Here is a 9621-nt window from a genome sequence, read left to right as displayed (position 1 = left end):
AAGAAAACGAATGGTGAGTTGTATTCACAGTCCAGCCAATGGGATCATTTGATTCATAGAGCAAAAGCTCTCAAACCTGGGACATAACATTAAACCTTGCGAGGTTCACTTATTTTTTTTCTTACCAAGAAGAGGGTCATTTAAATAGATCGATATTTGAAAAAGAGTGAGTTCTTGGGCCAATTTTTTTTTTAAGATACGATTTTATCCAGAGTACGGAAGTTAACTGATTTGAATAGTATTGCCTGATAATACGCTTCAACAGTCGTGACGTCACTTCCCTCGTAATGACGCATGGTAACTTAGTAACTGGCTCTAAACTATCCGAACAATGGCGGACCCCCTTATGAAATATAATTTCTCCGACGAGCATAAAAGAGTATCTAGAGGAGAAAAACATTATAAATCTGATCGTGTTTTGATTTTTACAAATTCTGATCACAAAACCTATGAAAAATTCTAGCCAGCATAAGGAATAAAAAGTACCAAATTTCTTTGTTTAGAACCACGATAGCCGCCGTTGCTGGGCGATGTGACATCAGACTATTGAATCCAATTAGATATGTCAGTTGTTGTTTTTTTCATTCCTTCAAAACGTTCTAGCGTTAAATGGGGACTGCATATTTAAGCTGTTAACTCATTCAAACCTAGAGATGTTTGCTACTTTTCAAAACTGGAAAAGAATGTCTTAAACATGTGCATTTGCCAAGATATTTTTATTCAACTATCATTAACATGTAAAATCTAAAAACATTAGCTTTGATACTACGCCTATAATTTGTCTCAGAAAAAATGTAATAAATAGGCATGGGGTAAAAGGAACCCCGGGTAAACTACGGATATAGTCGGTGTTAGGGTTGAGCGAGTTAAGTGCCGTAGGCTGGAAAACATTTTTTTTTAAATGTCCAGAAAACTTGTCCTTCAAATTTCTATCTCCAATCTTGGGACCTCGCAAGATTTTCAATACTCTTCAACAGTCATGACGTCACTTCCCTTGAAATGACGCGTGGAAACTTAGTAACTGGCTCTACACTTTCTGAACAAGGGCGGACACCCTTATGAAATATTTCTCCGACGAGCGAGCATAAAAGCGTATCCAGAGTCGAAAAAAAAAACCCATTATAAATCTAATCATGTTTTAACTTTTACACATTCTGATCACAAGACATATTATGAAAAGCTCTAGCCAGAACCACGATGGTCCCCGTTGCTGGGCGACGTGACATCAGACTATTGAATCCAATAGTGACCCAGGTTTTTTTGAGTGTTTTGCCAAGACGAGAATCATTTAAATCGATCGATAGTTGAAGACGGACGAGTTCCATGGCCATATTTTTATTTTAGATAGTCGTGTTTTTCCCAGCTAATGGCACTTAAAAATATTGCCTGTCAGCTTTGCCAATTTTTTAATTGCAATCTGTCAAAAGGTTCACGCTTTAAAATGGGTACGAAATATTTAACGCGTCAACTGTCGTACTCTGGGAAGGCTCATTTTTAAAGATTTGTCCAGAAAACTCGTCCTTCAAATATTTTTTTTTTAATTTTAAAAATTGAGCTTTATATAGTGCAATATCCACTAAATATGCTTAAAGTGCTTTACAAGGGGTCCCTGGTCAACATCAACGTTTAACATGTAGGACGTGACATGACGCCTGTTAGGCGATATTTCAATTTTTCGGACAAATCAACGTTGTTAACGGCCAGGTACTCATTTTACACTTGAGTACGGTGAGATAATGTAAAGATCCTTTCCAAGGACTCAACTATGCGCCGAGCGAGGCTCGAACCCAGGACATTCCGTTCCGAAAGCGAGTGTCATACCACTAGACCACATAGCCGCACAATAAAACTCTAAAAAAATATTGATCGATTTAAATGACCCTGACCTTGACCATTTTCTTTTCTAAATCCTTTTATTCATCCTCATGGGGAAATTTGTCTTTAGGGTCTATTCCAAGGGAAGACTGGAATAACCCATGGGTCAGCCGTAGTGCAGCGCCGCAAAGTGAGCTAGGGGGAGGTGACTTGCTCAAGGCCACACAGCGCGGTGAGTGATCGAACTCGGTACCTTTCTGGTACGAAGCAAAGACTGTACCGCTGAGCCACTCTCAAACCTGGGAATTCTCCAGGTCTCAGATCTGAGAGTTGTTTTTGTTGTTGTTGTTGTAAAGACGAAGGTCATTTAAATCGATTGTAATTTATAGGACGATTTTTATGGTCAAATTTTTAAATACATGTCTTTCCAAAATAAGGGAGTGAAATCTCTCATTACCAGCTATTTTCAGGATTTTCCCCAAAAATTCACATCCAACTAATACAAAAATTTATTTTTTCTATCGCCCAAGCACAGTAGCAGTAGATAATTTCTTGCGATACATAATTTCTTTAGCAAAACATACTCTGCAACACACTACTGTTAATTTTCTTTAAATTCTATGATGTACAAGAGAAATTTGAATTAGAAAAATGTTGTTTGAATGTGACGATTTTCCTATAGATAGTTCGAAGATGACGTCACTCAGGTCTTTGTTATTGTTTTTTGCCATCCGCGTTTATGAGTAATGCTCACTGAACTGTATTAACCCGACTATAAACGTTTATGGATACGCACAGTTTTGTGTATTTGTTCGTTATACTTCCGGATGGCAATGTTATGAGCTTCTTGGACAAGCGCATACAATCTATATATTTTTTATCGCCCAAGCACAGTAGCAGTAGATAATTTCTTGCGATACATAATTTCTTTAACAAAACATACTCTGCAACACTCTGTTCATTTTCTTTAAATTCTATGATATACAAGATAAATTTGAATTAGAAAAATGTTGTTTGTATCGTAACGAATGTGCCGATTTTCCTATAGGGAATGAGATTAGCGGAAGAGTAGCGTCCCTTGATTGGACGTCACCCATAGTCTGTGACGTCACCGGCGGAAAATTTATTGGAGAGAGAACGACATGTTGGTTGTGCGCATGCGTCTCTCGTCCTCTCGCATGCGCACAGCCAACATGACGTTCTCTCTCTAATAACGTTTCCGCCGGTGACGTAACAGACTATTGGTGACGTCCAATCAAGGGACGCTACTCTTCCGCTAAACTCATTCCCTGTAGTTGGTAAGGGGAGGGGTGACTAGTTAAAATTAAAGGAAATATTATATCTTTTATTTTGTTCGTGTCGCAAACTGAAAGTGTGAAAAGAGTGTGTGGGTGTGAGTGAGTGTTCATTATTGATGAGTAGTCATATTCTTTTAAAAAGTACAGTCAAATGGTATTTGAGTTTGTTTGTACTTCAACAAGAATATTATCTATTCCTAACACAGAGATAAAACGAAATTAAGAGAAGTAAGTTAAAAATTGTGTGTCGAAAATCGACCTTAAGAACTGATAGCGGTCCCTTATAGCGTAGCCGTCGTTAACTTATAGCCTGGCACTGGCCAAATAATGTCGTCAAAATTCCAGGCTTTAGCCACAAAAGAAAACAAATCGTGAGTTGTATTCAATAGTTCCACCATTGGGTCCACTTGTTTCCATGAATACTACAAACGACAACTCACTAGGCGGTGCAAAAACCAAATAATGACGTCAAAATGCCAGTCTTTTTGGCTTTCAGTGTCAGGCTATAACTTAACGATGGCCACGCTCAAAGCCATAAAATCCATTGAGATTAAGTTTATCCCGGTTTTGAAACGGACGATAACAATTTCTTACTATCCTTTGGATGGAATGCATGTCTATCGTACTCAAGTACTTTCCGACAGATCTAACAGACCCAACTACCCAAACACTCCTAGGTGGAAATAGGTGGATAGGAGAAAAAAAATAAAGTCAAAAGACCAGTCCTTTTGGGTTTCAGTGTCAGGCTATAACATAACGATGGCTACGCTAGAACCGTAGCCATCGTTAAGTTATAGCCTGACACTGAAACCCAAACAGACTGGCGTTTTAACCTCATTATTTTTTTATTGCACCGCTTAGTGAGTTGTCGTTAGTAGTGCTCATGGAAACAAGTTATTTCATTGTTTGAACTATTGAATACAACTCACGATTTGTTTTCTTTTGAGGCAAAACACTGGCATTTTTACGTCATATTTTGGTTAGTGTCAGGCTATAAGTTAACGATGGCTACGCTAGAACTCACAAGAACTTATATTTGACGTCATTTCTTTAGGGTTTTGCAACGTCTAGTGAGTTGATAGTAGTTGTCAATTAAACAAGATATTTCATTGGTTGACCTACTGAATAAAACTTACGATTTGTTTTCTTTTGTGACCAACGACTTGTCTTTTGACGTCATTTGTTGCTCAGGCTATAACTTAACGATGGCGACAGTCCTATTGAGTCCTCGTGTCAGGCGGTAGCCATCGTTAACATAATATAGCCTGGCACTAGAACCCTCTAGGACTGGCAGTTTGACGTTATCTTTTTAGGTTTGTGTAGCGTCTAGTGAGTTGTCGTTAGTAGAGCTCATGGAAACAAGTTATTTCATTGGCTGAACAATTAAATAGAACTCATGATTTGTTTTCTTTTGTGGCAAAAGACTGGCATTTTGACGTCATTTTTTTTGGTCAGTGTCAGGCTATAACTTTACGAAGGCTACGGTGTCAGTCTCTAAGTTAGCGATGTCTACGCTACAATCCAAGTGAGTCCTCGTTTCAGGCTCTATGTTAATGATGTCTACGCTACAGACCAAGTGATCCTCGTGTAAGTCTCTATGTTAACGGTGTCTACGCTACAGTCCAAGTGAGTCCTCGTGTCAGGCTTTTAGTTAACGATGGCTGCGATTTTTTTATTGCTCTTATAGATAGAACGAAGATGACTTCACTCAAGCCTTTGTATTTGTTTTATTACCATCCGCGTTTATGAGTAATTCACTAAACTGTATTAACCTGACTATAAAAGTTCATGGTTACACACGGTTTTGTGTTGGCCCGTTATACTTCCGGATGTCAATGTTGTGAACTCTTTAGCCAAGCGCATACTATCTATACGCGACACTCCTCTTGCTTGTTTATCTCTCTGTTCATTCCTTCGCAAACCGGACAATTGTTGGATGTTTATTTCTGGAGCATTTTTGATTCTCGTGTTTTCAGTGTTCACACATCACGCAAGGAAATAAATGCTGGTATGTAGATATCACGCAAAACTGATATTGAGATGGACGTGGGCCAGTTAGATTGAATAATGTGAAGATGGGTGGAGGGGAAGGGGGGGGGGTGGTGACGGATGGGAATTGGAAGAATAAAAAGAAGCAAAAGAAGAAGAAGAAGGAGGAGGAGGAGGAAGATGAGAAGGAGGGGGAGGAGGGGAGGTGGAGATGAAGAAGTAGAAGAAGAATAAGAAGAAGAAGGAGGAGGAGGAGGAAGGGTAGGTGGAGAAGAAGAAGTAGTACAAGAATAAGAAGAAGAAGAAGAAGAAGAAGAAGAAGAAGAAGTAGAAAAAGAAGAAGGAGGAGGAGGAGGAGGAGGAGGAGGAATGGTAGGTGGAGAAGAAGAAGTAGAAGAAGAAGAAGAAGAAGGAGGAAGAGGAGGAGGAGGAGGAGGAGGAGGATGAGGAGGAGGAGGAGGAGGAGGAGGAAGAGGAGGAGGAGGACGGGGGGAGAAAAGAAGGAGGAGAAGAAGAAGGAGAAAAGGAAGAAGAAGAAGAAGAAGAAGAAGAAGAAGAAGAAGAAGAAGAAGAAGAAGAAGAAGAAGAAGAAGAAGAAGAAGAAGAAAAAAAGAAGAAGAAGAAGAAGAAGAAGAAGAAGAAGAAGAAGAAGAAGGAGGAGGAGGAGGAGGAGGAGGAGCTTATTAAATGTCTATCAGAGTATCAACGTGATAATCTGCATTCTTGACAAGTCTATAAACATTTTTAAAGGATAAAGACGAGATATTGAAAATAACAACGAAATAGATAACGTTACATTTGGAACGATAAATATGTGACAGACTTCTCATAGAAAAACGAACGTCCGCATTCGGACAAGGACGGAAGTAGAACTAATCTAGATTTCCGGTCCGTGCTGCTCAGAAACGGTAACTGTCCATGCTCGTCAAAATCGCCTCCAAATTTTCGCCTCGTTATCTCCTTATTTGGTGGTATTGTGACGTCATCTCTCTCATTAACCGTCTATTTTGTTAGGTACTTTTGGGTATTTTTTTTTTCTCATTTTTATTTATTTTTATTCTTCTCTTTTATCGACTACATTGGAAAAGAGGTGAGAGGATGGGGAATTGGGGAGGGGGGGGGGTAGGAATGTTGTCGGGGTGGGGGGGGGGGGGGAGAGATTTCAAGGAGTTAAGAAAGTGTTGGCGGCTATGTGGTCTTTCTCTCGGCCCATAGTTGAGTCCTTGGAAAAGGCTCTTTACTCATATTCTCTCAACGTAATCAGCGTTGTCTCTGTCCCCAAAAATGATATTATCGCCCAACTGGGATTTTACCCTTACCCCCCCCCTCCACCTCCTTACCACCCATGGAAATCGACATATTCTATACGATGCAGCCAACATTTTTCTCATTCTAATTTCTTTTGTACATCAGATAATTTGAATAAAAACGTTGCCTATTGTTAAAGTATATTAAGACTGTTGAAGAGCTCGTTTAGCAGGAACACAATCTGTATTCCGAAAAGTAATAGATTTTTGTTTGAGTGAAACAAATCTATTTTAGTATAGATAGTGTGCGCTTGGCTAAGAAGCTCACAACATTGCCATCCGGAAGTATAACGGACAAACACACAAAACTGTGTGTAACCATGAACTTTTATAGCTTGGTTACTACAGTTAAATGAAAATTACTCATAAACGTGGATGGCAAATAAAAAACAATAACAAAGACCGGAGTGACGTCAACTTTATTATATCTGTAGGTTGGGTGTGAAGGTTTGGGGACAATCTGGAAAATGACCAGTATGGAGAGAGTTAAGGAATTCTTAACCCCCCCCCCCCCTCACCAACCAAAGGAAAATCGTCACATTCGTTACGATGCAGACCAAATTTTTCTCATTCTCACTAAACTGTATTAACCAGACTATAGATACAATGAGGTTGATGTCACTCCAGTCTTTTGTTTTTTTTTTTTGCCATCCACGTTTGTTAGTTATTCTTACCAAACTGTATTAACCAGGCTATAAACGTTTAAGGTTACATAAAGTTTTGTGTGTCGGTCCGTTATACTTCCGGATGGCAATATTTTGAGCTTCTTAGCCAAGCGCAAACTATCTTTAGATAGTTCGAAGTTGATGTCACTCAGGTCTTTGCTATTGTTTTTTTTTTATTTGGTTGCCATCCACGAAAATGAGTAATTCTCACTAAACTGTATTACCCAGACTATAAAAGTTCATAGTTACACATAGTTTTGTACGTCCGGATGGCAATTGTTGTGAGCTTCTTAGCCAAGCGCATACTATCTATAACAGTAAACATTGGGTAAAATCAAAGTCTCGCACACACATATTACACGCCGGGACAATTATTACACACTTTGTGTTACGGGATCCGTCCCTCGGGGAACTGTACACGGTAATCGAATACGGCATCGAACGTGTACTCAAATACATTGAATGTAATATAGAAATGGCCAACAACTGCGATGGAGTGTGAGAGTACAGGGGTTTATTCTTACGTTTTAATATATTATGATCTACAGTCTAATAACAGGATGACTTAATAATAATAATAATAATAATAATAATAATAATAATAATAATAATAATAATAATAATAATAATAATAATAATAATAATAATAATAAAAGAAGATATCTATTGTGTATTTAACATTTTGAGCTTTTAGATTTTAAATATATATCTATACATACAAGGACCCAATTATGTGGCGAGCGAGGATTGAACCCAGGACCTTCCGATCTGAAAGCGAGTGTCATACTACTAGACCACATATTCGCACCATTTGAGGGCCGATTCGTCCCAGTGTATTTCGTCTTTTGATCACATTTAGACTTCCGTTACACCCAACGTGCAATTTTTTGCAGGTCTGATAACCCAATTCCTCATGGGCTCATTGTTGTTGTAGTGGAAAACAAACGAAAAAAATAAACGACGCAAAATATTGTCCATTACAACAATGTTAAACTAGGCCCTTAGGTGGGTTCGGATGTCAGAACTGTTTATATGTACACGTTGTTTCCATTCATTCTAATCATAATGATTGCAGTCGATGAATAATAAATGCGTTGCCATGGAGACAGTATTTAAAAAAAAAAGTAAAGTATCATTATATTATAGATTCATTCAGTAAGCCGGCTATGTGGTCTAGTGGTAGGACACTCGAAATCAAATCGGAAGGTCCTGGGTTCGAGCTTTGTTCGGCGCATGGTTGTGTCCTTTGGAAACTGCTCTTTACATTTACTCACATTCTCTCACCGTACTCAGGTTTATAATGAGTACCTCGCTCGGAGCATAGTTGAGTCCTTGAAAACTAGTTGATTCTCTATTTGAGTATGAAAAATCATGTTTTTTGTTACGATCGGAAGGTCCTGCGTTCGAGCCTCGCTCGTAGCATAGTTGAGTCTTCGGAGAAGGCTCTTAACTCATATTCTCTCACCGTACTCAGGTTTAAAATGAGTACCTGACCGTCGTTAACAGCGTTGTCTCTGTCAGAAAAAAAATTGTAATAACACTAGCCAAGTCACGTCCCACATGTCACTTGTGGCTGTTATAAAGCGCTTTGAGCTCGTTTAGATTATTTTGCGCTATATGAAATATCCTATCTAAATATTGTCCCTTTAATACTCTTATTCAAGCCTGTACCAAACTTAGGGCGAATTTTCCTTTTTTAAAAAAATTAACTGACTCAATCCTAGAGATTTTTTCTACTTTTCAAAATTAGATAAAATAAGCATTAAAATGAGTATTTAGACCGTCTACATAGATAATTTTATCCACTATCATAAACATGTAAAAAGATAAAATATTAGCTTTGATACTACGTCTATAGATAGTATGCACTTGGCTAAGAAGCTCATAACATTGCAATCCGGAAGTATAACGGATCAACACACAAAACTGTGTGTAAACATGAACGTTTATAGTCAAGTCAATACAGTTTTTAGTGAGAATTACTCATAAACGCGGATGGCAATAAACAATAACAAAGACCTGAGTGACGTCAACTAAGAACTATCTATAAAAGTACCTCGGGTATACAAGGGGTATAGAGAATGAGATTAGCGGAAGAGTAGCGTCCCTTGATTGGACATCACCTTACAGAGAGAACGTCAACATGGTTTTGCGCATGCTCTTCTCGTCCTCGCTTTCGGTGAAGTGTCTCCGGAAGCGAGGACTGGAGACTCATGCGCACAACCAACATGACGTTCTCTCTCTAATAACTTTTCCTCCGGTGACGTCCAATCAAGGACGCTACTCTTCCGCCAATCTCTTTCCCTATAGTCGGTGTTAGGGTTGAGTGAGTTAACACATTACTTCTTGGAAATTCCTATTATAAATCAGGGTCACCGAATTTACATCTAATCAACCAAACCAACGAACTTACGAACAAACAAACAAGTGAAAACATATGTATTTAGATATTTAAAGATTCAGATTGTAAATCGAGAAACAGGGAAAATTTAATTGGTTTTGATTTGCACAATTGATGCCGGTTTTATTGGATAATATAGTTGAACG

The sequence above is a fragment of the Berghia stephanieae genome, chromosome 15 (assembly GCF_034508935.2).
Source record: "Berghia stephanieae isolate SIO BIC M18660-M18661 chromosome 15, UCSD_Bste_1.3, whole genome shotgun sequence".
Taxonomy (NCBI): domain Eukaryota; kingdom Metazoa; phylum Mollusca; class Gastropoda; order Nudibranchia; family Aeolidiidae; genus Berghia; species Berghia stephanieae.
The sequence above is the reverse complement of the archived record's forward strand: the minus strand, read 5'-3'. Positions refer to the sequence as shown.